General features: G+C 47.0%; 1 protein-coding gene across 1 annotated transcript in view; it reads right to left on the bottom strand.

Annotated features, from left to right (window-relative positions):
- SNPH (syntaphilin) overlaps positions 1-24749 on the bottom strand; it is a 42481-nt gene extending 17732 nt beyond the window's left edge. The window contains exons 1-2 of the mRNA XM_081560603.1: positions 24652-24749; positions 24304-24413 (exon numbers count right to left, since the gene is read on the bottom strand). The gene's annotated coding sequence lies outside the window, so the exon portion shown is untranslated. The remainder of the gene's footprint in view (positions 1-24303; positions 24414-24651) is intronic.
- Positions 24750-27627: the final 2878 nt, after the last annotated feature.

Raw genomic sequence — 27627 nt, forward strand, 5'->3', positions numbered from 1 at the left:
GAGACAAAAAAGTGGGACATCACAGCAACAGGAGGTTCGCAGAGCAAGAATGATTATTCAAAAAGAAATTCTTCATATGTCTTCTCCCTAACCAGCACATCTCTCCACGTCCCTCCAAGAATCAGCCGTGTGGGCAAAGGGGAAGCCCTCATGGCGAGGACCATTGTGTTCAACTCTTCCAACAGCTGTTGGCTGCACCCTCTTAGACCAAATGCTGTGTGAGCCCAGCACTGAGAGACCCTCAGCTCCCCGAGCCATATCACAGGGTCACTGTCAGTGACTTTGGACCCTCGACATGTCTGAATCTCAGCTGCCACATGCGTTCAGTGGGAGCCACCCTCCTGACCTTGCCTGTCTCTTTAAGATCCAACCAAGGCAATGAATGCAGCAATGGAGGAGGTGCTGACAAACAGAAGACAGACTATTTCTTGCCATTACTATGAATATCACTACCTTGAAGGGGATCTTCTCTCCTTTTTCAGAAGTATTATTCTTTGTTTTATGTCAAGTCCCAGCAGGCACGGGGGTGACTCTGAAATTACTGGCACCTCTGCCCGGCCGACTGCCCTGGGCTGGCTCTCCAGGGCAATGCCTGCCATGTCTCCTATATGGGGAGGGGCAGCAGGGGCAACACTGGTTTCCATCCCTCCACCATCCAGCGTGCCAGGGCTGGCCCTCTGCAGACAGCCACGGGGAGGCCTGGGGGACAGAGGGACCCTGGTGCAACCTCCAGCTGGGCAGATGCCTGGAAAGTGGCTCCTGGCAGATGGAGGCTCTCCAGTGACCTTGGACACAGCATATGCTTCCCTGGGCTTCCTGGCTGATAGAGCTGTCAAGCCATCACCTGGTTCCTTTCCCCGCTGCCTCCTCTGCCTGAGGTTCCAGCTCTAAAGCCTCACTGGATGGGGCCTCTGACTCTATGGATTCTCTCTCTTTTTTTTTTTTTCAGATCTCTGCCTTGGTTCTCAGGATCCTTGAGTCGGTGTCCACACCTCTCCTAAATTTACCCCAAGTACCTCCAGGGGCTAACACCCTCACAGAATTCTAGAATCTTGGGTAGACTTTGTCGCAACCCTTCGTTTTACAGAGAGACACTGAAACCCAGGAAGAGCATGTAATTTGTTTAAAGTTTCCCAGCAAGTGGGGGATAGAGTCTGGGCTGGGAGCTCAACTCCTGGCTCCAGTGACAAAGCTTCTGCACTGTGGCCTCCACCCCACACCCCCATTTGAACCCAGGCAGAAGCATCCTAAAAGATGATGCTGTGAAAGTGCTGCACTCAATATGCCAGCAAATTTGGAAAACTCAACAGTGGCCACAGGATTGGAAAAGGTCAGTTTTCATTCCAAACCCAAAGAAAGGCAATGGCAAATAATGCTCAAACTATTGCACAATTGAACTCATCTCACACGCTAGCAAAGTAATGCTCAAAATTCTCCAAGCCAGCCTTCAACAGTACATGAACCGTGAACTTCCAGATGTTCAAGCTGGATTTAGAAAAGGCTGAGGAACCAGAGATCAAATTGCCAACATCTGCTGGATCATCGAAAAAGGAAGAGAGTTCCAGAAAAACATCTACTTCTGCTTTATTAACTATGCCAAAGCCTTTGACTGTGTGGATCACAACAAACTGTGGAACATTCTTCAAGAGATAGGAATACCAGAGCACCTTACTTGCCTCCTGAGAAATCTGTATGCAGGTCAAGAAGCAACAGTTAGAACTGGACATGTAACAACAGTCTGGTTCAAAATTGGGAAAGGAGTATGTCAAGGCTGTATATTGTCACCCTGCTTATTTAACTTATATGCAGAGTACATCATGAGAAACGCTGGGCTGGATGAAGCACAAGCTGGAATCAAGACTGCCGGGAGAAATACCAATAACCTCAGATATGCAGATGACACCACCCTTATGGCAGAAAGTGAAGAAGAACTAAAGAGCCTCTTGATGAAAGTGAACGAGGAGAGTGAAAGAGTTGGCTTAAAACTCAACATTCAGAAAACTAAGATCATGGCCTCCGGTCCCATCACTTCATGGCAAATGGATGGGGAAACAATGGAAACAGTGAGAGGGTTTATTTTCTTGGGTTCCAAAATCACTGCAGATGGTGACTGCAGCCATGAAATTAAAGGATGCTTGCTCCTTGGAAGAAAAGCTATGACCAACCTAGACAGCATATGAAAAAGCAAAGATACTACTTTGCCAGCAAAGGTCCACCTTGTCAAAGCTATGGTTTTTGCAGTAGTCATGTATGGATGTGAGAGTTGGGCTATAAAGAAACCTGAGCACTGAAGAATTGATGCTTTTGAACTGTGGTGTTGGAGAAGACTCTTGAGAGTCCCTTGGACTGCAAGGAGATCAAACTAGTTAATCCTAAAGAAAATCAGTCCTGAATATTCATTGGAAGGACTGATGCTGAAGCTGAAACTCCAATACTTTGGCCATCTGATGCAAAGAAGTGACTCATTGGAAAAGACCTTGATGCTGGGAAAGAATGAAGGCAGGAGGAGAACGGGACAACAGAGGAGATGGTTGGAGAGCATCACTGACTCGATGGACATGAGTTTGAGCAAGCTCTGGGAGTTGGTGATGCACAAGGAAGCCTGGCATGCTGCAGTCCATGGGGTTGCAAGGAGTCGGACATGACTGAGTGACTGAACTGAGAAGTTTGATAAAATAAGAACAAAAGCTAGCTTTTTGAGTAAAGAAGTCATGGAAGGAAATCTGAGGGTAAGACAAATCTCACCAACTTTAAGGCAGCTCACAAATGACACAGTAAAAGATACACTGAAACTGAGGCCTGAGGAAGAAGGGAATACCCCAGCCTGACCACACAGGCAAACGTGGTGGCAATAATGAGGTTCAGGGTCCACTCTGAGCTTCCTGTCCACCAAAGCAAAAAGAGAAATTATGCCCAGTTTTCTTGTTCTTATAGTTATGGGAGAGTGGGAAGCAAGCTAGTTCTTCAGGATAAATAGAGCTCTCCCTAAAATGATTGCTAAAAGAAACATTATTCCATGGCATTTGCTGTAGGGATAGAGGACTGCCCATTGTGAACCTGAAACAAGGGTCATTTGCTGTAGGGATAGAGGACTGCCCGTTGTGAACCTGCAACAAGGGTCCCAAAGTAAACGAAAGACAGTCGTTCAGAGCTCACTCAAGTTGCCCTGTGTGTGCTATGCTCTGCTGACATGAGATTGAAAGACCAGTGGAACACAAGGACCAAAGGCTAAAAGGATATACAAATATGACCTGATCTGCCCGGGACCACAGCCCCTTTCCACGGAGATAGCCCCACCCAACCTGAGATGAGAGAGCTTCTGTCTTTCTGTGTATCCAAACCAGGGAACCACAGAAACTCACACTGTGTCTTGCATTCTTTCTCCCGCCCTCTCTCCTGGCATTTCATGACAACCTAGTCCAACAGCCACATTTTCTAAAACATAAAACCAACGACTTGCCAGAGGCCACAATGTGAGCTGCAGGGCCAGGGGACAGGAGACTGAAGATGGGTCAGCTGATTCCAATCACACCAACCACTCTGGGCATGCTGCTTCTGTTGGAAGCCAAGTCTCATCTATCTTCCGGAGGCTCCTGGGGGCTCTGCGTGGAGACTCAGGCCCAGTTCACCCGATGTCAATCCTACATCAGCATTCTTCACCTCTCCTCCCAGGCCCTCCTTCTTTCTCCAGCTGCCAGCTTCCCTGCCATCCTCGGCAGCTGACTCCTATCTAGCTGATTTCCAATGGCACATCCACTCTCAAGCTGAATTCTGTTGCCCTCACCAAGATCCAAGGCTTTTGACAGCACCCAACATAGCTCACACTTTCTGGAAGAGGGTAGGTAATTATAAACCCCGGTTTCCAAAAGACTTCCTACTCTGGAGAAGCTGTGTGTGTGTGTATGTGTGTGTGTGCATGTGTGTTAGCTGTCCGGCTCTTTTGCGATCCCATGGTCTGTAGCCCACCAGACTCCTCTGTCCTTGGAATTCTCCAGGCAAGAATACTGGGGTAGGTTTCCATTTCCTTCTCCAGGGATCTTCCCAATCCAGGGATGGAAGCCACATCTCTTATGTCTTCTGTATTGGCAGGCAGATTCTTTACCATCTGAGCCCCCTAGAATTCTTTTATCCAAATTGATGAATCCTTGGGATTCTTCAATAAGTATTGGCTTTCAAGTAGCCAATATCTTTTGACTCAAGTTGGAGCACAATTCTGGCTCTGTCTGAGCCACCAGGGAAGCCCCAGAGAAGCTGCTCTACCCCTTAATTTAGCTAAAGTGAGCATTTTAAAATGTTTTAAAGGGGAGATTCTATAAACATCTGCATCTGTATTAAAATCCCTTTGTCTCAGAATGAGTTTTTCCCCTTTGCTAAGAGACTAATTTAACAGAAAGACATGGCTTTGGGCTCAGATACTAAATAAGTCTAGATCTGAATTCCAAACTGAACCATCCACTATCTTCATGACAGTGAGAATCCCATTTTATTTCTCTAAGCATCAGTCTCCTTATCTGTAAAATGGAGCTAGTTACAGTTGTCGTGCACGAGTACAGTCATGATTAGCAATTATATGTGTGTAATTAGCTATTATATATGTGAAATGCCTAGCGAGGAAAGCACTCCATATGCAGTATTTATTTATTCACCTAACTAGTCTTATTCTTGGGCTTCCCTGTGGTCAAGTGGTTAAGAATCTGCTTTGCAATGCAGGGGACACATGTTCAACCCCTGATCCAGGAAGATACCACATGCCAGGGAGCCTAAGCCTGTGTGCCACAACTACTGAGCCGGTGCTCTAGACCCCACGAGGTGCAACTACTGAGCCCATGAGCCAGACTTACTAAAGCCTGTGCACCTAGAGCCTGTGCCCTGAACAAGAGAAGCCACTGCAGAGAGAAGTCCATGCACCACGACAAAGAGTAGCCCCCACTCTCGGCAACTAGAGAAAGCGCAGGTGCAGCAACAAAGATCCCCACAACCAAAAAATAAAATAAATAAATCTTAAGAAGTCTTATTCTTAATGTTATTCATATGTGTTACATTTTAACCCACCTTAAAATCTTCCTCTGAAATATTATCATATTTTCTTTGTTTATTCTTGTGTTTTGTTTTCCCCATAGTCCTTAGCCACAGCTCATATATTTACATATTTTGTTTATTGTCTCTAGCACACAAGCTCTGGGAAGGTAAGAATATTTGCCCATTTTGTTCTTAATTTAGTTCCCAGCACCTAGACCAGTGCCTGGCATCCTGCATGCCCTCAAATATTTTCTGAATGAATTAGTGGTTCTGCACTCACTTGGATTGATGTCACTACCCAGGTAAAAGCAGGCTTCTAAGCAAGTCAAAATGGGGCAGACAACAAAAAGTTTAGCAGTACATAGTTTGTTACTCTAGTCCTTTTCACACACAGTGTCCTATTTAGGTGGGCTTGTCTCTCCTGCTAGATTTGTAAGCCAGGGTTTTTAATTAATTTATTTTTTAACTGAAGGATAATTGCTTTGTAAGCCAGGGTTTTATCCATCTTCAAATCTTTAGTATCTAGCAGGGTTTTGAGTGCTAAATTCTTAAAACCTGTATCTTAAAGGAAAGCATGAAAGCAGCACAGTTTGAAAGCTGCCATTTAACCAGTCTCTTGCCAGGTACTGTCCTGCGTGCTCCACATTTATCCTGTCAATTCACCCTATATTGCGGGGTGTACTCTCTGTTTTACCACCAAGGAAGCTCAGGCTCCAGAAACCAGGGAACTTGTGTGAGGGCAGGTGGCAAGTAGGTGATAATGCTGAGAGTAGAACTCAAACCATTCCAGCTGCCCCTCCAAATTATTGGGCTGGCCAAAAAGTTCATTCAGGTCTTTCCAGAACATCTGCTATAAAAACCCGAACAACCTTTTTGGCCAATCTGATACATCTCCCCACTTAGAAAATCCAATTTGCCGTGTCAACAACCCCAAATCCTAATAGCATCCCCCAGAGAAAAGTGAAAGATACATTACAGTGGATCCTCACTGTTTGGGGAGACCATAGTTGTGAATTCACTTACTTGCTAAGCATTTATTTACAAGCCCTGTCAGTTGCCTGATGCCCACATTCCCAGCTCAGGTGGAACAAGGCAACCTTCTTATTTCTTTTCTTTCTTTCAAAATAAAACTTGATAAAAAATTATCCAGCTTCAAACTGGAGTCACCAGAAGTCACCACAAGTACACAGTTATTGAAAATATACATCACTTGGCTTGTTTTATTTCTTAAAAACAAATGTCTTTTTGTGGTCTATTTAGAGCCATGTTTTAACAGTTTTGTGTTTTTTTTTGCAGGGTGACTTTGCTATTTAAAATGTCCTGCAAGTATAGAGCTGAAGTGCTGTCCAGTGTTCTAAGCTCAGGAAGGCTGTTAGGTGCCTTACAGAGAAGATAAGTGTCGGATAAGCTTCACTGAGGTGTGAGTTACAGGGTTGCTGACACAAAGTCAATGTGAATGTATCAACAATGTATATTAAAGGCACTGTCTTAAAACAGAAACACAAATAAATAAAGCAAGGTTTTATTGATCAGTTGATGAAAACGTGACAAGGAACCTAACTCTGTTTTCCCTCGGGAGCAATGGTTTCGCACTAATTCAGGGTTCCCAGTTGGTTTATAGTGTTAGAACATGACTACTGCAAACAAGAATTGACTGTAAGCATAGATGCCAAGGACACAGATTTGCACAAAACAGGTCAAGTTGTATTCATGCGCACACTAGTACACACATATAACTATGCTCATCTGTGTGTGTGCAGTCCATGTACTCAACACTACCATCAGCACCGGCATAAACCGAGCATTCTGAGGGGCTGAGGAATGAAGGCAGGAACTCAGAGGGTAGAGCCAGACGCCCCTGGATTCAAATCCCAGCTCAGAGGGGAGCTGTGTGCCTGCAGGCCAGTCATCATCAGGGCCAGTTTCCTTATGTGCACATGAGGTTAATCACTATCACACAGTGAAGTGGGCCTGTGCATGTTAAGGTACCAAACACAAGCCACAGAGGGGACAGGGTTTGGAGCAAGCAACAGGACAGGGCCTCTTAAGGCCCTTGTTATCTACTCCAGTAGTCATGTACAGATGTGACAGCTGGTGCATAAAGAAGGCTGAGTGCTGAGGAATTGATGCTTTCAAACTGTGATGCTGGAGAAGACTCTTGAGAGTCGCTTGCCAGCAAGGAGATCAAACTAGTCAATCCTAAAGGAAATCAACCCTGAATATTCATTGGAAGGACTGATGCTGAAGCTGAAGCTCTGATACTTTGGCCACCTGATGTGACGAGCCAACTCATTGGAAAACACCCTGATGCTGGGAAAGGTTGAAGCCAAAAGGACAAAAGGGTGGCAGAGGATGAGATGGTTAGATAGCATCACCAATTCAGTGGACATGAATTTAAGCAAACTCCAGGAGATAGTGAAGGACAGGGGAGCCTGGCATGCTACAGTCCATGGAGTCACAAAGAGTTGAACACGACTTAGTGACTGAATGGCAACAATAACAATCTATACAGGGCATGTGTGAGGGCCCAGGAGTCAAACTTAGGGCCGCCTCCTTAGCACACTGGCCTCCTTGCTCTCACAGACCTGGGCTTCACTCTGCCCACTGTTACTTCTAGGAACACCTGAGGCTAGGAGTCCAGGAACCAGAGGCTTGAGAAATGGAATATTTCCTGTCGTATCAGTAAACAAGGGTGTCACAGTCATCAGCAATGGTAGGTAGCCTTCCAAGCCACTGAGCCCTAAGGAAACTCAGGAAGGTGGAGAATACCTGCCACCTAGCAGCCACCAGACTGCATCCACTCTCTACCGTGAGCCCTGAGGAACTCAAGGTGTGAAAACAGAATATTGGCCCCAGATAGCTGAAGTGCATATCAAAAGAATGATGACTTCAGCACAGCCAAAAATAAAGAAATAAAAAGATATATATATATGAACGATTTCAGTGAGCCCAGACTCTTGCATCTTCCCCAAAATAGAAAAGCACTAAATTCCTTAACTTGGGATATTCAACTTTCTTTAATTAACAATAATCTTTTGATGTTCAGACTGTCTGTCTCTTGTTGCAGAACTTCTGTATAATCTGGCTCCTTCCCTTGCCTCCTCAGAGCTGTTGTCTCAGGGTTACTTGAGATGCTGTCTCTTGGGCTTGAAGTCCTAAAAATTCCCACCAAATAAAACATAACTCTCAACTTTTAGGTTGTGAACACTTTCTAAGTTGACAGGGTCAAAGCCAGAGGGTGCTCAGAGGCAGGCAAGTCCAGAGGTCCCAAACTGGCAGCCCACAGGCTGTATCATGCCAGTAGACCAATTTGCTTTGGCCAGCATGTGTGTGTATTTTATTTTCAGTCAGCATTTATAACTTGAAAGATTTCATACTTAAAAAAACTAGAGATTTCTAGCCTGTCTTAACCCCAAAGATCCTGTGGTTCTGTGCCCGCATCACTGCAGGGCAGTGATGGACTGAGGCTGAAAAGTGGCTCCTTTTGGCCAATTCTCACCTGCACTCTTGCTCTTTACCTGGGTTTTTTTTTTTTATGGTTAGCTGTCTGGTGTTGGAGTTTGGAATCTCTAGTCTAGTCTGATCCCATTTTATAGGTAGAGGATCTGAGGTCGGGGGAAGAGGTGGCCCTTGCCCAAAGCCCCAGGATGAACTGGTGGAGCTGAGACTCGAACCCTTGCGGGGCATTGGACATACAGGGAACACAGAATGAGGGACTTGGGCCGAAAGGCAAATTCTGCTTAGGAGAAGTCTGCTGGGGCAGAAAGGTAAAGTAGAGACTAACAGCTCTGGCTGCAGTTAGCACAAAGTAATCTCCTCCCCACCTGCTGGCAAGCACTGCCTCCTGACTATATAAGCTAAACTACTCTTGGCTGTGTTGACACAAGGCTCTCAGGTGTCCCTCTTTCTGACTTTTCTCCAGAGCAAACAAATGTCTTCATAATCACAGGGGCCCTTGAGGAGGCGTGCAGAGCAGGGGCTTTTCCTAGGGCAGAATCCATCTGGAAAACTTAATTCTCAGCAGAGGACTGACGATGGGCTTTAGCTTCCTCATCTGCAACATGGAGTTTCCACTGGGAATTTTAATTAGATAATGCTTGTGAAGAGCCCTGGCACATACTACCCAATGAGCAATAATTCTCTTTCCTTATTTTATAAACCAAGACCCAGAGACATAACTCATCCCAAGAAGGTCACAAATTAGCTACAACTGGATAATTTTTAAATGTTAAATATAGCTCTATTTATGAATATTGTTACTACAGCTATAGGTCTTTGCTGGTGGCTCAGATGATAAAGAATCTGCCTGCAATGCAAGAGACTCTGGTTTGATCCCTGAGTCAAGAAGATCCCCAGAGAAGGGCATGGCAACCCACTCCAGTATTCTTGCCTGGAGAATTCCATGGACAGAGGAGCCTGGTTGGCTACAGTCCGTGCGGTTGCAAAGAGCTGGAGATGACTTAGCAACTAACACAATACAACTATAAAAGTAGCATACACCTTAAAAAAAAAACCCCTCCAGTTTTGCTACTCAAAGATAAACCACTGATTAATTTTATTGTTGCTCCTTCTAGTTTTTTCTAAGCATAAAAGAAAAACTGTATTGGTTGGGGGGGTGTTATTTTTACATAGTTATAGCCATAGTAGAGAAGCACCTTTGTATCTTTCAAAAATTTAACACAGTTTATGAATTGCCCATGATATGGCATTTTCTTTATAAAAGTATTTTATGGGCTGTATAATAGTCCATCTCATGGCTCCATCATGGTTACCCTTAGCATTCCCTTTTGCTGAACATTTAGACTTTTTCACTCTCAAAAAGGATGCCACAGTAGGCATCTTTATGCATAAATGTTTTTCTGTATTTAGAATTATTTCCTCAGGATGAATCCCCAGGAGAGATTTGTAGGGTTAAAAAGTATGAATATGCTGCCAACTTCTTTGCTAAAGGGTTGAGTTGCCAGTTGATTCTCCCCCCATAACATATGCACAGCAGCTGTGTTCCCCTCGATAAAACCACAGGCACTTAGTTTTGCCTCCTAAAAGGCAAGGAGTTCCAGTTCAAACACAAGAATTACCCAAGATAGTCTTTCTGCATCTCTTTGGCTAGTGACAAGTGTCCTCACCCCCATGTGGCAAAGAGGAAAACTGAGGCCTCCTGGAGAGCCTGAGCTCGAAAGTGGCCTACCTCCATGCCCCCTCAAGCTTTCTCCCTCTCCTACTCAGCCCTTCTTGTCTGTGTGGCAGCTCTGGCCAGGCCATTTTGGTCAATGTTTACCAAGTGTCTATGTGCACTGGGTTCTCCCCAGTGGTCCAAGTAATCAGAGTGTGTGTCAGGGAGGGGCTGGGCAGAGGATGGAAAGTCTCTGCAGAGCTCAGGAGCAGGTTTCTGCAGACAGATGCAGAGCTGTCTGTGGGGATCATTCCAGATTGAGCACAGGGGGCGGGAGTCAACACTCCAGAGGCCTGCGGGAGTAGGGCAGAAACAAGGGGCTGGGCACACCAGGTCAGACAGGGTAGGGCCCAAAGGGGAGCAGAGGGGAGACTGGGTGCTGTGGGAGCACCTTTTGAGGCTACAGTAAAAAGTTCTGAGCAGAGGAAGGACAAGGTCAGGTTTAGAGTATAGAAGGCAACCCTGTACCAGCTCTGCTGAGAATAGACTGGAAGAGATGAGGAGAGGCACCGGGAGACAGAAGATGGGAGAAAAGGAGAGGAAGTGAGAGAAGTAAAGATGGCTTTGAGAGAAATTTATGGAGAAGACAGGGCCTGGATGAGATGGGCGAACCAAGGAGAGGGCAGAACCGTGATGACGCCCAGGCCTCTGCGTAGGTGGGGATGATGGGCACTCATCACTGCCCATCCAATGTTCCTCTCCCCTCTTCCCTTAATAACAGAACCCTATTTTTGTTTAAGGGGAGCTATACACCCAGTTTAAAACCTACAAGTGTCCAGAGTGGCGGTGGCAGTTCTGGCCTGTGCACTGTGAGCAGTAACATCCTGGCTCGAGAGTCAGGCTAGCTGTCGTTTAGCCTGTGAGGGCCAAAGGAGAAGTGGGCATCACGCCTTCAGCGGCTCAGAGTCTCCCAGGTGCCAGGAACAGGATTGTATTCAGAATCAAGGCCTAGCGAACACCAGCTGAAGGAAGTCAGGCAGCCAGCCAGGTGATCAGGGCCTGAGAACCCCACACAGTCAATTCAGGCACCCGGGAATGGGCCCTGAGGGAGTGTCACCATCCATCTGTCCTGGGATACAGCCCAGCACAGGAGAGAGAACATGGAACTGGGAACCTGGACACTCAGCTCTGCCGCTGCTGACTCACAGACCTGAGGGCACCCCTCTCTTGAGCTGGTACCTCAGTGTCCCCATCTATAAATGGAAGAAACACCCCAATCTCATGGAGCTGTGTGACCACTTGGCTTCTGCCTTCCTTGTCAGCCTCGCCTCCCATCACACCTTCCCCACCATCTTCACTCTCACTGATTCATTCTGTGGATTCACCATGCTCTGACATGTGCAGCACCCTCCACCTAGAGTGCCCTTCCAAGCTTCTTCCACCTGCTTATCTTCCAAGTTGAATTCAAGCATAGATGCTTGTGTGTGGCTCCACAGAAGACAGAGTTCACAGCTCAGCCATGGTGGCCAAACTGTACCTCTGACTTTTGGCGCACTTGTTACACCAATAAGACATGGGCTGTTTACACACATCAGCTATGGATCACTATCTTCCATCTTTTGAGGGTTTCTAAGCCTACACAGACACACACAGACACAAACACACACACACACACACACAATGCAGCACATGTCTGCTGGAGAGCTGCAAAAGGACCCTGGCAGAAGAGATAAGTATGTTCCAATCCAGGCTCCACATGCCCAGAGCAAAGCAGAGAAATTTGCCCTGCACTGTTCTAGCCCGTGCATCTCAAACCTGGCCTTCCTTAATGAATTCATGGCGCCTCCTCCTCTGTCTCTCGAAGGACTTTTGTGGCAACAGGTGGTGCTGACACACTCCTTGTCCTTGGAGTTGGGATGGTCAGGGAGAGAGCTCTGCACCAGCCTCTCACCCACAGGAAGGCACAGCTGTGCCCATAGAACGGACAAGGTGAGGGAGGCGCAGAGAGGTAACCTGCCTCTCTGGGATCACAGGAATCAAAGACATCAAGACCTCCAGCCTGGGCCCTCTTCCTCTAGAGATCAGAGGTCTGTGTGGGCTCTGACCCCACACCCCATGGTCTCAGGGACTCAGGCCCCCTGTTTGCAAAACGAAGCTGTTGAAGTGTGTGAACTTGAAGTACTTCTAGGTCTGTCCTGTGATTCCACATGTTAGTAGAGAAGAATTGAATTCAGAGGCTAGAGTCTCCCAGGAAGCTAGTTTTTCTCTCTTACACACACATATACACACACACACACTGAGTCTGAAACTCCCACAGGGCCCTCTGGGGCAAGACAGAGATTGGGAGAAAGTAGTTGCAAAATATATATTTGACGAGGAACTTGTATCAAGAATGCATAAAGAACTCTTACAACTCAATAATAGTAAGACGGCCAAACAGTTAAATATTTAAAAGTCGGAAAAATTTTTGAACAAATAATTCACCTAAGAAGATATATGGATGGCAAATAAGCACACAAAAAGATGCTCAACATCATCAGTCATTGCTGCTGCTGCTGCTGCTAAGTCGCTTCAGTTGTGTTCGACTCTGTGCGACCCCATAGACAGCCGCCCACCAGGCTCTGCTGTCCCTGGGATTCTCCAGGCAAGAGCACTGGAGTGGGTTGCCATTTCCCTCCCCAATGCATGAAAGTGAAAAGTGAAAGTGAAGTCGCTCAGTCGTGTCCAACTCTTCGCGACCCCATGGACCGCAGCCTACCAGGCTCCTCCGTCCATGGCATTTTCCAGGCAAGAGTACTTGGAGTGGGTTGCCATTGCCTTCTCCGTCATCAGTCATTAGGAGAATGCAAATTAAAGCCATAAGGAGACTCCGCTATACACCTATTGGATGATTAATGATAAAAAGACTGATCACACCCAGTGATTTCAGAACGTGGAGAAACCAGAACTCTCATACACGCTGCTGGGAATGTAAAATGACACAACCACTTTGGAAACACTTGGACAATTATAACTTAAATATGTATTTACTAAGGGACCTAGCCATTCCACTTCACTCCTAGGTATTTACTCCAGAGAATAAGAAGGTATATCCACACAAAGACTTATATACAAATGTTCACAGTAGCTTTATTTGTAATAGCAAGAAACTAGAAAAAAACAAAATGTCTGTCAACAAATAAAGGGAAAAGCAAATCATGGTTTACCCTTACACACAATGGAGTACTACTCAGACGTAAAAAGGAATATGCTATTGATAAACGCAACAACTTGAATCTCTAAATAATCATGCCAGGTGAAAGAAGCCAGACCCTCTCCCCCAACCAAAAATAGTGTATGCTGTATGGTTCCATTGATATAAAGTTATAAAAAATGCGAAGTAATTGATAGTGACAGAAAGCAGATCAGCAGTTGCCTGGGGAGAGGAATGGAGCGGGAGGCATGAGAGGAAGGAATTAGTACAAAGGGACAAGAGCAAACTTTGGGGGTTGATGGATGTGTTAATTATCTTCATGGTGGTGATGGTTTCATGGGTCACATACCATGTCAAAAGTTACACTTCTAAGTAGGTATAGCTTGATGCATACATCAAGAGCTGGAAGGAGGGGAAAGGGCCAGAGAAAGAGAAGGCAGGGCAGCAGCAAGTAGGAGGGGTCTTTCTTGGAAGTCTGGCACATGAACAGACATGGACACAGATGCACAGACGTACATGCACTGAGTAGGAAACCACCACATGGCCTCTAGGGAAGTTCTAAGAGTCTCTTAACTCAAGAGATTCCATCTGCAAAAAACATCAAGGCTATTTGCCATTCGCTCATTACTTGTCCAGAGTACTTACTTCCTGTATGCTTGGCTTGCACTAGGCACTGAGGATTCAGAGACAAATCAAACACAGGCCTTGCTCTGGGCAGTTCATGCTATTGATCATGGTGTAGCCTTCCCAAAATTCAGCCTACACATTTAGCCTCATACCCTAAACATCCCAGCCAGGTTCCCTTCACAGAATGTATGGGAACTCTTCTTCTTAGACCTGACTTTGTTTCTAGCCTCGTCATCTCTTGGGAGAAAGCCTTCAATGAGCTCATAATGCCAGCAGATTTTTGTCTTTTATCTGTGCTAAGCAGACATCCAAGCCAAACCCCAACTGTTTCTCATAATTGACTAATGAGATCTGAGTCAAAGTCTTCACAGAATCACAGAACTTAAGGGCAGGAAAGAACGTGAAGATTTCAAAGCCCAACATCCAGTGATGCTGATTGAAGCATCATTTCTCTGAATAACATTCCTGTTCTGCAGTCACCTAGACTCAGTTTGAATACCTCCAGTGAGAGGGCGCTCACTACCAATTGAAGATGTATCAGATCTTTGGAAAACTAGAGAAGTTATAAAGTTCTTTCCTTCTAACTGGGTGGAAGGGTACTAGCATTTATTCAGCACCTATTGTGTGCTAAACCCTGTGCTGCAGGCTTTACACACATGGGATTTCTAATCTAGTTTAATTCTCTACCCAGCTTTGCTCCTATGAGGCTGGAATTATGACTATGAAGCCCAGTTTTACTACTGAGGAACCAAAACGGTCAGAGAAATCAAGTGACTTGCCCATAATCACAAAGTAAGTCCATGTTCAAGACCAAGGTGGCAGTCCAAGCTTGTCCAGCTCCAAAGTCCGTGCTCTCAGCTGACCACTCAGAGAGCAGAGTGAGCTATCTGATGCTGTCCAGGCTTGGATCCTGGGCCCCTTCACTGGAAGGCTGACCTCTGAGATTCCTTACAACGGCCATCTCCTGCTAGTCCTAACAACTCTGAGGCCCATCCTCTCCCAGGCATGGAGCCTACCCGCCCCCTATTTTTAGAAGGAAGCCACAAACCAGGGAGTTGGCTCAAGTAGTCCTACAGCTCCAGACCGGCCCCTGGGTACAGGGGGCTGCTCTCTGTAGCACAGGAAATGGGAGGGCATGGAGGGTCTGGTGTTCTTCATCCTCTGAGAGCACAGAGCTTGGCCTGGTGACTAGGAGCCTGGGCTCTGGGAAGGAGCTGACGAATAGGGACTCCTGAAAGATGGCACACAAACTGAGCCTTGAGACAGATGGGAACATGGGGAGATAGCAGTGGTGATGGGAAGAAAATTTCAGGATGAATTAAAGTAAAGGAGGTAGAAAGGAGGGGCCCGTGGAGGGAATACTGCTGACTGGGATAGAATTTGACCAAGGGCCCCTTATGGACATTTCTGAAGCAGCAAAACACCCTTCTTTAGCTCTTAGGCTGGCTCACTCCAATCAGCCCCAGGGCTGATAACCTTGCTCGGAAGAGACCAGCTAAGGGCTGAGGGGGGAGGAATGGATATGCACAGGCTCGAAGGAGCAGAAACAGGGAGAGAAAGAGAATGAAAAAGCAAAAGGAGTAAAAGGAATGGGGAGAAGTTGGGCTCAGGAATCGGATATTTGGTAGCTCAGTCACATATAAAAGACAAGTTGCTCCAATTTCATGTGACTCGATTTCCTCTTCTGTAATAATACTTTCCTCACAGAGCGGTAGGAGGATGGGCCATGTCACACACCCCTGTGCCTCTTATCATTTGCCGGGACAAGGGTTGGGACCCAGCAGGGAGAGAAGCAAGTGAGGCCACAGAGAGGAGGCGCATTTGTGGGGCCATCTGCCATGTGCCAGGCCCTTTTGGCGGATCATCCTCTCCTCTCAGGCACGAATGATCGATCCCTCTTTGGTAGATGAGAACATGGCCCAGGGGTGGGGGCTGGGAGGGAAGGGTGAGGGGTAAGACAATTTGTCCGCATTCCCAGGCTGACGAGCAGCAGAACTGGAGATGAGCCAGGCCTGACTCTGAAGCCAGAGCTCACCCTGAGCAGCAAGTAGCCCCTAGGAGGCCCAGGTCGGCTTCGGCTCTGTGCCCCAAATGAGAGGAAGGTGACCTTAATCAGCGCCCTAGGCTTCGCCTCACTGCAGAGGCCACGTTTGGCACACCTGTCTCCCAGGAGAGCTCAACGTCCAAAGTCTGCCACCTCTGAAAGGGAGGATGGGAGGAGGTGAGTGGTACAGTGAAGACAGGAGCAATGGCTGGGAGGGAAGAGGGGGACGTGGTGCCAAACCAGCCTCCTAATGAGGCTTTGGGAAAGACCCAGGATTCCCTGTGCCATTTCTACCATTTAAAAAAGCTCTGGAGAACAAGGGAGTACCCTTCGCTGAGAGGTACTAACCCTACAGCCCAGCTAGACTGGTGAGCTCACCACCCTAGGACGTTATCAGCTTACCCAATCCTCCTCCTCTCCCTTTTCCCAACCCTTCAGATTCTGCTCTAGCTCCTCCCGCTAGGAAGACTACCCAAATAGCCCCAGCCTATGGTTACTCTTTCTCTTGGGGACGCCAGTAGCACTCACTGCTTGCATCGCCTGTGACCAGTCCTATGCTAGAATTCCTGACCCTCTAGATTGCAAGACTATTGAGCATCACCTTTCCAAATCCCATCACATTGCAAGAATTCCTTCTAGAACATCAAGACCTATGTGAGCAGCCTAGAGATGAGGAACTAGCTCTCAAAACATACTGCTTCATTGCTAGATGGTTTTTCAATTTAGCATGTTCTTCCTTGAACTGAGCCTAAATTGTCCTCCCTGGCTGGCACCTGTAAGTGCTGATCTGGGAACTGCCCCTCAGGGCATGTGGAAGCCCAAGATCTCTCATGTGACTGAAATTTGAGTTTCTGCATACAACTATCTTCACACCCGATGACTACTATTCCGTCCCAGCGGTGTGGGAAGCCATGTCCAACATGCCTGGGTTGGGGTCCCAACCCCACCACTTTCTGGTTACACGAGTATGGCCAGTTCCTTCTTTCCACTGGCCTCAGCTTCCTCAATTATAAAAATGCCCCACCTCACCAGGTGGTACTGCCTCACCTGTCGAATGTGGTAGCTTTACTGCTTTATTCATTAACCACTTTTTTTTGAAGCAATAAGGCTTAGAAGAAAGAACATAGCTTTGATGCCAAAGGGACCAACATTTAGTATAGGCTCTGCTTCACAGTAACTCTGAACAAACTACCTCCCCTCTCTGAGCCCCAGTGTCCTCATCTATAAAATGAGGATAACATATGCTAAGTGGGACTGAGTTGTTTTGCGTCTTGTTTTTTCTAACAAGTGTCTTGGGCATTCTTGTGGATCTGCCCAGTTTTGCAAGGTTACTATAAAGCAGCTGTCCTTTTACTGAGCACCAGCATGTGGCAGGCACAGTAAGTGTTTCAGAGGAAGACTCCATTCAATCCCCATACCCACTCTCTAAAGCAGGTACTACAATCTAGCATCTAACACTCGGAAGGCACACAATCCAATGGCAGCTGTTATTAATATTTCTATGAGCCAGGCTCCATGTGTCATCCATATATCTTTATCAGCCTCAAAATCTCCCTGAGGGGAGGGACCGCATGTCAGTACCTGCTTTATAGACCGGACACTATACACACTGGCTGAATGAATGAATGGAAATATTTCTTTGCATTCCCCCATGGTGGCCCGGGTAAAGCCTGACCACAGTAGGTGCTTGATGAATATTTGATTAAGTGGAGCCACAAAAATGTAAACTGTCCTCAGTGGCTTTAGTCTGAATCCCAGAATGCCTTGAAAGCATGTCAGTGGTGTTCCTCCAGCTAATCAGGAGGTCCTCTCTGAGAACGCTCCAGGCTTCCTTCACAATCAGATCCTAGCTTTTCCTTGGGGGTGGCTGTGTGGCAGAGCTGTCAAAAAGAGACCACTTGCTGTCCAGACCTCATCATAAGCCAGGCAGAGGTGGTAGAACCAGCGTGGCTTCCAGAGAACAGGAATCGCCCCTCCTGCTGAGGATACCAGCACCTCTCCTCACACTTGCTTCTCAAGGGTAGCTTTTGTGCCAGCTTCACTGGCCATCAGTCAAGTTCCCTCTTCTGAGGCTGCTGACCAAGCTTCCAGAGACCCTGTGGTAGGGAGGCTGGCAGGTGCCATGGGGCTCAGAGAGGTTTGGAAGCCTCAGTCTCTAGAGACTCCTTCCTGACAGTGCTGCCAGAAACAAAGGGGCACAAATTGGGCCTTTGAAGCAGGCGGCCCAGAAGCAGAAGATCCAAGTGGCCAAAGCAATGTGTTCCCCTGTCCTGCAGAGAGGGAGGGCATCCCTGGTCCAGGTCTGCACTCTCAGCTTTGTTTCCCTTCTCTGTCCTCATCCTCAGCCAACAGCTATGAGCACTACATGTCTGGCATCTATCACTGTACATCAGGGAGCACAGACTGATGGCCTGACACAGACACACTTTAATGGGCATATTTTAAAAGGCTGCCTAGTTGGCCACATTAAAAAAAAAAAATCAAAAGATGTCACAAACATTCAGATTTCTGTCCTATTTTTTATTATTGTAATTATTTATTTTTTGGCCATGCAGCTTGTGGAATCTTAGTTCCCCAACCAGGTATTGAATCCATGCCCCCTGCTGTGGAAGCATGGAGTCCTAACCATTGGACAGCCAGCAAAATACCTGGATTTCTTTCTTATAAATGAGAAGATCCGATGACATGTGACCCACATTCTTGCATGGCAGCTGCCTCTTTCCAGCAAACACTCTCCAATTTGCTATCATCCCCCAAAGCCCAACATGGAGAACAGAGTTTGAGGTTCCTTCCTTTACATGTTTTATTATAGCCTATGGACCTCCTCTAGTGACCTTAGGAGGTAGGTAGATAGCATCATGTCCCCTTTTTACAGATGAGGAAGCAGAGGCTCTAGAGAAAAAATTACTTGGCCAGGATTCGAACCCAAGCGGCCTGATTTCAGAGCCAAACTCATGGACAGTGAGTGTGTGCAAAGTCACTTCAGGTATGTCTCACTCTGTGTGACCCTATGGATTGTAGCCTGCCATGCTCCTCTGTTCATGGGATTCTCCAGGCAAGAACACTAGAGGGGATCCTCCTCTGCCATGGGATCTTTCTGACCCAGGGATTGGACCTGTGTCTCTTAGGTCTCCTGCATTGGCAGGCGGGTTCTTTACTACTAGCACCACCTGGAAAGCCCCTTGGTCTGCTGCAAAATATGGACAATGCAGTGAGACTTTTTTTTAATATTTATTTTTATTTATTTGGCTGTACTGGGTCTTAGTTGTGCCATGTGAGATCCTGTTCCCTGACCAGAGATCAAACCCAGGCACCCTGCATTGGGAGTTTGGAGTCTTAATCACTGGACCACCAGGGAAATCACTGCAGTGAGTTTTTAAATAAAGCAAAATGCATTTGATTTGAAGGAATCATTTTTTTCCCTGATTTTATATAGCCTTCTTACTTTGGGGATAAAGGTATTGAAATGTTCTTTTTCTCTCTATATGACCATAATAGTAAATAGAGCAAGTATTATTTGTCCTTATTTGGCAGAGTAAAAAGTTGGCCAACCTAGGATAGATTCTCAAATGTACTGATCTTTGAAATCTGTCTGAGGACCATTGCTCTGCTATACACCCTTCCCGTCCAGAATGAAAGCATGTTTCTGCTACTCCTCGTGGTTCAAAAACCCCTCACCTCTCTCCGCATCTCATCCTATCTTTGAAGAGGTAGCTTTTGAACTGAGCCTTTCCCAAACCTTCTCCCTCCAGCAAACCCCCAGAGCATGTTTCATACCTCTAGTTATATTTATCTCATTTTTCCTCAGGTTACAGTTATCTGTATCCTGTCCACTTTTGTACCTCTTAAAGTGGTTCTAGAACAGAAGAAAGTGTTGCTGAATTGTTAACCAGTCAGTGCTCGAAGAGATCACCACCTCTGCCTATCATTTTGCAGGTGTGGAAAAGCAAAGAGCCTTGCCTCAGGCCACCCAGGGAGCCCTGGCAGAGCTGAGGTCAGTCTCCTGGCCCCTTGGCGCTTGCTCTTTTCACTATACCAGGCTGCTTCCCAGATGTTCCCTTTTGGTTGGCTCAGCACCTCAATTTAGAGGTGCTAGCATATGATAAACACTTCATAAATACCTGTTCATCAAGCAGTACAAAGCAGCCTGGGGACACAGGCCTCGTCTCTCTAAGGGCCCTTAGCTTTACATCATCTGCATCAAACCTCTACTCGGTGTGAGCTGCCCATCAAATGAAGAAATGGCCCCTTAGGTCCCTAGTGACCTAGATGTAGAAAGATACCCATATGGCTCAGAAATGCAATCCCCATAAGGCCAGAGTTCTGATCCCAGCCTTGCTGAGTAATCTTGGGTAAATGCCTTCATTTCTCCTGGTGTCAGGTGCTCCAAACAGGTGGGATAATGACATGAGGAAGAAGTCCCCAAGCCTACTGGATGGTTATAGGCACTAGACAGGCCTTCCAAGAGGAGCCTCAGAGTCCTGCTTCTAGACACCTCTGATGACAGGGAAGGTTCCAGTCCTCTGAGACAAATGGATGGTTCCTTTGGAACTGAGCCACAGAGTGAGTTGGGATGGTCCCTCAGATTGTGGCCACTTTTGGGGTTGCTGCAGTGCAGAGTCAAAAACTCCTTGGAAATGTCTTAATCTGGGTAGAACATTTATTATTATTACTATTATACACAAATTTAACGTATAAAATGGCATCATCTCTCTAAAATCTTCCTGACCCACAGAGTAGGAGAGGCCATCCCTTTCTCCCTGTCCCGTTATATGCACATCAGTGTTATCACAGCTCCTAGATGGTCCAACCATATCCACAGGCTTAGCTATTTGTCTCCCTCTATTAGCTGTGAGTTTCTTGAAATTAGGGATTGCCTCTTACTCTTTTCTGTATCCTATGTGCTTGGTCTAGGGCCTGATAAATAAATAATAAACAAAGGCTGATCCATGTTTAGCTAGACAAGGAAACCCCTCTACTCCTGTTCTGGGACAAGGCAGCATTTAGGCCCTTTAGAGTCATAGAGGCATCCAGTGCATCTGGGACATGCAGAGAGAAACTGGCTAACCCACAGTCAAGCTGTCAGTGAAAAGGCTCAGACTAAAAGCAGTTCTTTCAACTCTCAGCTAAACTGTCTCTGGTTCTACCACACATTAGCTGTGTAACTCTGGGTAAGATCCTTTGCTTCACTGTCCTGGCTTCCTCACTTGTAAAATGGGTAAGATTAAAGTCTAAGCCTACATAATAGGATTATCTGAAGAGTAGTGAACCTGTGTAAAACAGAGCACAGGACCTAGGAGGAGCTCAAAACATGTGCCTGTCATGACTGTCATTCATTCCCAGCCATTCTCCTTGATAAAGGGGCACCGGCCACCCATCAGCAAAGCTGAGCTCGCACTGCAAGGAAGACTTTACAGCACTGACTTACACACTTGTCAACCCAGCAAGTTTCCCTGCAACAATCCCTTTGGGGAAATGCCTCCCCTTCTCCAAAGCCCTAGGCACAGTTACAAGTGTACACACACCTCACAGCGACAAGAAGCGGAGGTAGCGAAACCTTTGCAAGAGCTCACTCTTTGGACTCAGATAGACCAGGTGTCAGATAACAGTTCTGCCACTTTGAGCTCTGTAGCCTTAGGAAAGTCACTCTCTCTAAGCCTCAGACTCCTCTACTTTCACATCAGTATAATCTGTTGCAAGGATTACCTGAAATAGGTAATGGTGTGCTATTCCATAAATGATACTCAGAGTAATAATAGTTGTCTTATTTTTATTTAACAAAATCCACTTGACAAAATGTCAGAACAGAAGGAAGCTTTGGGATCATGTCTTCTCATTCTATACTTGGGGAACTAGAGGTCCTGAGAGGAGGTATGATTGGCCCAAGGTCACTCAATGTGGTGGTAGTAGAACAAGACCTGGAACCTGGGTCTCCTGATTTTTTGCTACATGTCCATTTTGACTTGTTTGAGTCTCCTTATCTGCTCCTTCCCCGAAATACAAGAAGAGGCTGGAATCACTCTTTTCCCAATTCTCTTCCCTTTATGCTCATCTTTCACCAACCAGAACCACCTGTTTGTCAACATCATCACTCCCCAAGGCACATCTAGTTCCTTCAAGCCTGACTCAGGGAGAAGGTAAAACAACTGTTGGCCACTGGCAATAGCAATAGTAAGAGCAATAATAATAATAACCAACAATTGGCACAGTACTATACTTAACAATGCTTTTCCTTACACTGTCAACACACTCCCGCAGTTTCTCTCTAACCTAGTTGGCTTAGGGACATAATTTCCTCAAACTTATTTGATTCAACACTTACTGAGGACCTGCTTTATGCCTAGCCATGGGCTAGAGGTTGAAGACATAGAGAGAAAAAAGTCCAGGCCTCTGCTGGGAGGAGCTCACAAACTAATGGGGATGTAGTGGAGTTGGGGAAATAATATCTTATGGCCCAAATGGTGCAGCAGCAAAATGCCCTGCACTGCCCTTACGGGGAGACTTCTTTATCATACTGTCAAGAGGCAGAATGTCTCTGTGGAATAAACTGCAACAAGAAAGGGTGAATGTAAGGCTGAACAGGACAGCAGGAGGGAAGATAAAGAATAAGAAATGCAGACACCAAAATCTTGACCTTCTTATCTCATGGAGATTCTAGCGAGACTCCTAGAGCACAAGGGAGCAGAAGTAGGATCCAGGTGAAAACAGGAAGACTTGGTCCCTGCCTCCCTGTCAGCACATAAGATTTTGATGCTTCTGTTCCCTAAGGGACTCTGCTCTTTGAGGCCAATATTTTCCAAACCCAGTGCTGGGCTACATGTGCCTCCTTGGGACCATCATTTGCTGGAATGATGTCAGCACTCTTGCAGTGGAAATGTTTGTACCTCCTGCTTGCTTCCTAGGCTCCTCGGCCTGGCAGCCCAGCCCACTCCAGCACTCATTATCCCCTGGCAGGCAACCATCTACAAGGATGTGGATGAGACTGGTGGGGTGGAGAGGGGCAGTGAGAAAGCACAGGACTAAGAGGAGCTACCCCTCTCCTCTTCCTCCAGTCTACCTTCCAAGTCCCACATCCCTGAGAACCTACTATGTGCCAGGCAGGCAGTATTTCCAATGCTTTCATATAGATCTCATTCAGTCTTCACATCAACCCTCTGAGAAATTCCCAGATTTACAGATGAGGAAATTGAAGCTTGGGGGAGGGAAGTAACTTGACAAAGGCCATTCCAGTGATGGCACAGAGATGCCAGTACAGGACTGTCTGACTCTCCAGTTCTACAAGGCCCACCCACACAGTCAATGCTTCCCTTGAGAAGTACCGAGTTTAAAGAGATCAACTGAGGAAATTCCAATTATTTCATAGACCCACGTTTAAATTCTAGGTTGCTTTAATAGAGATGTCCCCCTGACATGTAAGAGCTGCTTGAATGGCATATTAAAATTGTACAGACCATCTAATCCAACTCCTGCATTTAACAGAGGAGCAGACAGACACCCACGCCTAAAGAATTTTAAGATGGCTACTTGGGGCCTCTAAGCAGGCTAAGGGACGTTGAGAACCCCAATCTCTACCTTCCCTCTCCCACCCTGCCTGCAGAGATCACCTTCTTTGGGGAAGCAACTCCAGCCCATCCCACCTCCAGATGGAAAGAGAAGGCAGAGAAAACAGGCCTCTCCTCAGACTGCAGGGTTGAGGGAGGGAATGTGGGACTCCCCAGGCTAGTAGGTGTTCCAACAGCCCAGCTCCCGGCTGAGGAGCGGAAGGAGAAATTATCACATCTCGAAGAAGCTCCAGGGAGACTGAGGCTCAGAGCTCCTATTCTAGGGGTCAGGGGCATTTTTTTCCAGATCTACCGCAGGGCCTTGATTCTTCTCAGGGGGGCAATAAGGGAAGGAAGCAGTCATTGGCACTTGACCTTGGGCTGGGTTTGAGGTTCCATCCTCCCCCCACCCTCAGGTACCCTTGCTCCTCCTCCAAGAAGGAAAGTGGCTTAAATGTTTGCCAAACGCTGAAACAGGAAGACAAATAGAAACGGGGTGGTCCCTAAAATCCCCTAAAATCGCCCACTTCGGGCATCTTCTCTGCTACCACCAGCATCCTCTAACTGGTGAATTTCAAGGTGGTGGCCGTGGTGGGGCGCTTAGAAGGATGTAGGGGAATGAAGGGAGGGTAAGAATGAGTCACTGTTAACCCCTCCCCGGCTGGCGCCCTCTGAGGGATTCTACCGCAGCGAGAGGCCCCCTCCCGCATCCCGCAGCGGTGTAGCACACGCGGACCCCCTCCCGGCTCCGCCGAGGCCTCCTCACCTGAGTCCACTCGCCCTCCGCAGCCCCGCCGGCGGCTCTCACCGCTCCGGCCCGGCTTGGCGCAGCGCCTCTGCAGTCGCTGCTGCAGCTGCCTGGCCCAGATCAGCAACCTGCGGCGGTGGGGAAAACAGACAGACAGGGGCGGGTGAGCGTGGGCGGGGACCCGGGGCGGTCGGGTCCCCCGGCCGCTGACAGCTGGGCCGCCGCAGCCCGAAAAGCCTGGAGGGCTGGCTGACCGCTGGGCGCTCCGGCCGCTCCCCCGAGCCTCCCCTTCCCCCACCCGCACTTGGCACTTTGGGCCGCGGCGGCACCGCTGGGGCGGTGGTCCCCGGAGGTCCCTGTCATCACCTGCGGAGGCTTCCATGGCTTCGGCTGCCCTGCCCAGGCCGCCGAACTGCTCTCCGGAGCCCCTGCTGGAGGCGGCTAGCTGGGTGCTCGCAGGGGCTGGGGCTGCCGGGAGGGAGGGAGGGACAGGGAGGGTGAGGTGGATGCAGGGGACCAGCCAGTCGGCGGCTCGCCGGCAGCTGCGTAAGCGCCCCGTCTTCACTTTCCTTCTTAAAGAGATAGTTAGCATCTTGCTCCAAGAGATCTCGGGAGCAGCGATGCCAGCATGCAGCGAATAGGGGTGGCCTCTCCCACTTCCACACCGGCCTGTACTTAGAGCCGGTGGTGGGACCTGGCCAGGGCATGTTGGCTCACTGACAGGTCGTGTGACCCTGGGCGAGTCCTGTCACCTCTCTGGGCCTCAGTTTTCTCATCTGTGACATGGGATGTTGATACCAAACTCACTTCTTGTCACATGGTGGTCTTAAATAGTCATTTGATCCTAATTCCTTGAAGAATATTTTCACTCAAGTACCTCTGAGTATTTAATGCAAACAGTACTCAGACTACTTAGAAAAATGATAGTAAGAATCTTAAATATCTGTAAACAAAAAATGGTTTTCTTTGAGGTATTAAGATGGTGAATCATCAGAAAGATGGAAAGATAAAAACAATCACAACCTAAAATAAGTGTTCATTATACACCTTTCCCCTCTGTGTCTGTCTTCCATCTACTGTCACAGGGAAGAAGAGAAAAAACCAGTGGGAAAAGTCCAGAAAACTGGACTCTGCCTAGCCCTTCCACGTCTAGTCCTGTAACTTTAGATAAAATAACTCACTCTCTGGGCCTGGATTCTTATCTGCTCTATGTGTGGGAAGCTGGGTGCAATGGGAAGGTGCTTCCTCCTTCGGAACTAGCCCTAACTATCTGATCAGTAACTCCTTTACTTAAACCATCCCTCAGTTCTTCCAGTTGTTGTTTAGTTGCTAAATTGTGTCCAACTCTTTTCTGATTCCACGGACTATAGCCCACCAGGATCCTCTGTCCATAGGATTTTCCAGGCAAGAATACTGGTGCAGGTTGCCATTTCCTTCTTCAGAGGATCTTCCTGACCCAGGGATCAGACCCATCTCCTACATTGGCAGGTGGATTCTTTACCACTGAGTCACCAGGGAAGCCAGACCTTTCTTGACCACCCTAAATAAAATAGTGACTCCCTCCTCCTTCACTTCTTCTGCCCTAGTTTTGCTGTATTTCACCACCATATTAAATTTTTACTATTTGTAGTCTTTCATTATTACCCCCACTAGAATGTACACTCCATGAAGGTAGGGACTTTGTTTTATCTCCTGCCATATTCCCATTGCTTAGATGATGCCTGACACATATCACATGCTCAATAAATATTGACTAGGTAAATGAAAGAGTAAGCACGCATTGTGCCAAGCCCTAGTTTCTATAGAACATGAGGTCAGATGCTATCCAAGTCTCTAAGATTCCTAAGTCCTTCAGTCTCTGTCTACAGAAGAACTGTACAAAAAAGATCTTCAAGACCCAGTTAATCACGATGGTGTGATCACTGACCCAGAGCCAGACATCCTGGAATGTGAAGTCAAGAGGGCCTTAGGAAGCATCACTACAAACAAAGCTAGTGGAGGTGATGGAATTCCAGTTGAGCTATTTCAAATCCTCAAAGGTGATGCTGTGAAAGTGCTGTACTCAATATGTCAGCAAATTTGGAAAACTCAGCAGTGGCCACAGGACTGGAAAAGATCAGTTTTCATTCCAATCCCAAAGAAAGGAAATGCCAAAGAGTGCTCAAACTACCGCACAATTGCACTCACCTCACATGCTAGTAAAGTAATGCTCAAAATTCTCTGAGCTAGGCTTCAGCAATACGTGAACCATGAACTTTCAGATGTTCAAGCTGGTTTTAGAAAAGGCAGAGGAACCAGAGATCAAATTGCCAACATCTGCTGTATCATCGAAAAAGCAAGAGAGTTCCAGAAAAACATCTATTTCTGCTTTATTGACTATGCCAAAGCCTTTGACTGTGTGGATCACAATCAACTGTGGAAAATTCTGAAAGAGATGGGCATACCGGACCACCTGACCTGCCTCTTGAAAAACCTGTATGCAGGTCAGGAAGCAACAGTTAGAACTGGACACAGAACAACAGACTGGTTCCAAATAGGAAAAGGAGTACGTCAAGGCTGTATATTGTCACCCTGCTTATTTAACTTATATGCAGAGTACATCATGAGAAATGCTGGGCTGGAGGAAACACAAGCTGGAATCAAGATTGCTGGGAGAAATATCAATAACCTCAGATATGCAGATGACACCACCCTTATGGTAGAAGGTGAAGAGGAACTAAAGAGCCTCTTGATGAAAGTGAAAGAGGAGAGTGAAAAAGTTGGCTTAAAGCTCAACATACAGAAAACTAAGATCATGGCACCTGGTCCCATCACTTCATGGCAAATAGATGGGGAGACAGTGGAAATAGTGGCTGACTTTATTTTTTTGGGCTCCAAAATCACTGCAGATGGTGATTGCAGCCATGAAATTAAAAGACGCTTACTCCTTGGAAGGAAGGTTATGACCAACCTAGACAGCATATTAAAAAGCAGAGACATTACTTTGCTGACAAAGGTCCATCTAGTCAAGGCTATGGTTTTTCCAGTGGTCACGTATGGATGTGAGAGCTGGATTATAAAGAAAGCTGAGTGCCAAAGAAATGATGCTTTTGAACTGTGGTGTTGGAAAAGACTCTTGAGAGTCCCTTGGACTGCAAGGAGATCCAACCAGTTCATCCTAAAGGAGATCAGTTCTGGGTGTTCATTGGAATGACTGATGTTGAAGCTGAAACTCCAATACAATGCGAAGAGCTGACTCATTTGAAAAGACCCTGATGCTGGGAAAGATTGAAGGCAGGAGGAGAAGGGGACGACAGAGGATGAGATGGTTGGATGGCATCACCAACTCAATGGACATCAGTT

This window comes from Giraffa tippelskirchi, chromosome 13 (assembly GCF_054371585.1).
Source record: "Giraffa tippelskirchi isolate mGirTip1 chromosome 13, T2T-mGirTip1v1.2.pri, whole genome shotgun sequence".
In the NCBI taxonomy this organism is placed as follows: Eukaryota; Metazoa; Chordata; class Mammalia; order Artiodactyla; family Giraffidae; genus Giraffa; species Giraffa tippelskirchi.